Raw genomic sequence first — 3,491 nt, 5'->3', positions numbered from 1 at the left:
TCACACCTCTCAGATGTTCTTATCTCAGTGCACTGTAACAAAAGCACAAACAAACGCAACCAATAAAATACTAATAAAGTAACAAATACTGGGGCCCATTGCAAACATGTCCAAGCATAAAACCATCTTTCTCTCTCTTAGAGAAAGAAAACAATCCAAACCTCACTGATAAAATCAACCTAGTGTCAAGCAAAACCCAAAAACCAACCAAAACTTCACCAGAAAGTTTTCCTCCCTCCCGGGACAATATTGTGCAGGAATACAGGCACCGTAACTCCTTTTGCACTGACAAAAACATGTTGGATTGACTTGATTCAATAGTGGACACTGGTTGCACACAAAGGTTTTGCTTTGGCAGAAACTTAAACAACTGAGTTAAATCAACACAACCTTTTCATATTCAGTAAACCTGCATGTTGTGTTCATAAAACACGATTGAAACATGTTCAGATGGAGTAAGTTGAGCTCCTGGAACATTTTAATCCTTCAATTGAAATTGAATGGGTCTACAACAACTACCATCCTCCTATCTCTATCCTGGTTGCAGCAGGGCTGGGAAATAACCCTGAAGTGATAGGTTACCAGGCAGGGTACACCCTGGACAGCTCACCAGTCTATCAGATAGAAACACACAGCCGTTTACATTCATGGATAATTTAGCCCAGGACCTTCTTACTGTGGAGCAACAGCACTAACCAGCATGCCAACAATGGAGGAAATACAGGAAAGCTATGATTTCCTGTATTTGAGGCAGAATTCTTTTGTTCTTGCCCTTGACAGGTTAATCCACAATAAATAGCAACAGCATGCATGTGGTGTGTGTGTTGTTGTCTGCCTCTTATAACTCCAGTGATTTTCCTGTAGTTTGAAATCTTATGCGGTGTTGACACAATAATTTGTTGTAAACCAGGAAATTCCCAACTGTGGTAGAAAGCACAGCTTAGCCTGAGCAAATGTTCAAAGAAAAGTCGTCACTTCCTGATTTCTGCTTCACTGATAAATATTGTCACACTGGGGTTTTTGCAAATGATATCAGTGAGCACTGTGTGGCAGCTGGAGTCAGACAACTGAAGCTCCCACAATCAAGACCACAAACAGCTTTCAAAGGAGATTTGAAGCTTTTCTGGCAGCAAGCTTCATGATTTATGGGACTGGAACTGGAACAGAAACTACCTGATCACCAATGGTGAGCTGGCATGGAATTATTTTTATGACATTTTATCAAAGTTATAAATAAGCATGCCCATTAACACATAGTGAGTGAGCATGTTGTCTTCCCACGCAGTGAACAGCGGATGCTAATGTTTTTGTCACTTTTTACAGAGTCAAACTCAAAGTAAGGTCAGTGCTTCCACGCTTTAAACGCTGCACGCTCACACTCTCTCCACACTCGATAGATTATCCATTGTTCATCTGCACACAGCTGCGGTTTTAGTAACGCAGTAACGCAGCGTGCTTACGGGAAAGTAACAGTAATCTAATTACCTTTTTTGCAATAGTAATCCCTCACTTTACTCGTTTCTTGAAAAAAGTAATCGGATTACTGCCCATCTCTGGTTGGAGCTGTGCACTTGTGGGTTCCACCTTGTGTACACGTTTATCTTTGCTGTGTGTACTTGTACCTCTGAGTGGAAGCTGAACTCTTGAGTTCGAGTATCGAAGCATCAGCTGTGACGTTAAAGTCCAAACAGCTCGTTCATTTGACGTGCAAATGAACGAAGGTAACGCCGTTTTCATGTGGATGTGTCACTGAGACACTTTCCACATCCACAGCTCACAAAATGGGAAAACTATAGAAGTATAACAATGAAGAAGTTACTATGTTACGGGTCCCAAGGATGAAGACCTCGATGACAAATATGTTACCTGTAAAAGCAGGTGAAGAGCAGAGTAAGGAAGACACGATGCGTCTCTGCTTTCCTCCAGAACGTGTCTGAGTCTGATTTATTTCACACAAATAAATGCTATAAAACACTAAACATGAGCTTTCAATATACGGTTCAGCTGGTTCCTCATTCACATCAATTACATTTACTTATTTCACAACATCAGTGAAATATACTCTTTTTAACTGGTTCAGTTTCTCAAGTTCACACTTCTTTCCATAACAGCTACATCCTTTTATCATATCAATAAACACATCACATTGTCTTCTGCAGTGTCTTACTGGCTAAACAGTTCTATTCAATAACAGCATTGGTAAATACATTACATTTGTTCCCTCCAGTAATTTACTGGCAAAATCACTATTTAGTGCATCATGAAACACAGCTTGTTGAATCAACCCATGAATGCCTCTGTTAGCTACACAGAGTTGCTCAGAGTGCTTGTGTTACACTAGCTAATCTACTCAGTCACTTTAACAGAACTATTAACATTCACATCTCACAGAACTGATTTGATTGGAGCATTACAACACGTTTGCACAGAGCATAGGAGCGCACTGACTCTGCTTCACGAGCGCTCCACCTAACGAGCGGGCTCGCGGTGCGGTCGCGCGGGACACTCCTCTGGTTTTCTCCCGTGTTTACATATAAATAACTTTGGCGGACCGCCTTAACTCTCCCATTCACATTAACGTGGGTAACCATGGTGACAATAAACAACATTTTCGGTGCGAGCACCGTGTACCGACCTGTAAAAGCAGGTGAAGAGCAGAGTAAGGAAGACACGATGCGTCTCTGCTTTCCTCCAGAACGTGTCTGAGGAAGCAGCGGAAGGTGGGCTCCACTTACTGCTCCCCGAAACCCCGGAGCAAGCACCAAAGTTCCGCCCTCACTGCTTTCTAACATAAAATGAATCCCTGTTACATGGATTTTCTATCCTCTTAAAGAAACTGAAAATAAATACATATAGCAATGAAAAATGTCCCGTTACATGAGTGTTTTACACAAAATAATATTCATGTGGTCATTCCCTCACAGGGGTGCCACAACTACACTGCTGTTTTGACAGAGACACAGTGTGTTTATCTAACTTGGCTGAAGCCAAAGTTCTCCAGACAAATTCAGTCTGTTTCTGCCAAGTGTGAACTCACTGGATGAGCGCCAGATACACAGAATCAAAAAGGGATAAATTACTTTTCTTATGTCATGTTCCCGTCACAAACTGGCTCAAGGAGAGGGGAAGCAGGAGTCCACAGATGAAATGTTCCTATAAATAAAGTGGAATTTATTCAAACTTTACCAAAACTTCAACACATCAAATACAAGCAGTTCAGCAGGGAGTGGATGTGTGTTGCATGTGCCAGGTGGATGCAGAGAGAGGCCGGGGCCACGTTCAAACCTGAACACGCTGCACAGTGTTTTGTTCCATTTGTTAGGGATGAATGAAATGCTTCCTTGAAAGGATGTGTGCAGTCACCAGTGGGCGTGGAAGCATGTGCGCCCTCATTTGGTGGGTGTGCAAGAAAAGTCATCCTGTCACACAGCAATGCCTACATAAATCACACCACTCTGCTTAAAATAATAATGTTTAGTGAAGCAGGTGAA

The 3,491-nt window shown here is 42.0% G+C and overlaps 1 protein-coding gene across 1 annotated transcript in view; it reads right to left on the bottom strand.

Annotated features, from left to right (window-relative positions):
- LOC145424327 (uncharacterized) overlaps positions 1-3,260 on the bottom strand; it is a 20,466-nt gene extending 17,206 nt beyond the window's left edge. The window contains exon 1 of the mRNA XM_080297540.1: positions 1,867-3,260. The gene's annotated coding sequence lies outside the window, so the exon portion shown is untranslated. The remainder of the gene's footprint in view (positions 1-1,866) is intronic.
- Positions 3,261-3,491: the final 231 nt, after the last annotated feature.

This window comes from Astatotilapia calliptera, chromosome 3 (assembly GCF_964374335.1).
Source record: "Astatotilapia calliptera chromosome 3, fAstCal68.1, whole genome shotgun sequence".
NCBI lineage: Eukaryota > Metazoa > Chordata > Actinopteri > Cichliformes > Cichlidae > Astatotilapia > Astatotilapia calliptera.
The sequence above is the reverse complement of the archived record's forward strand: the minus strand, read 5'-3'. Positions and strand labels throughout refer to the sequence as shown.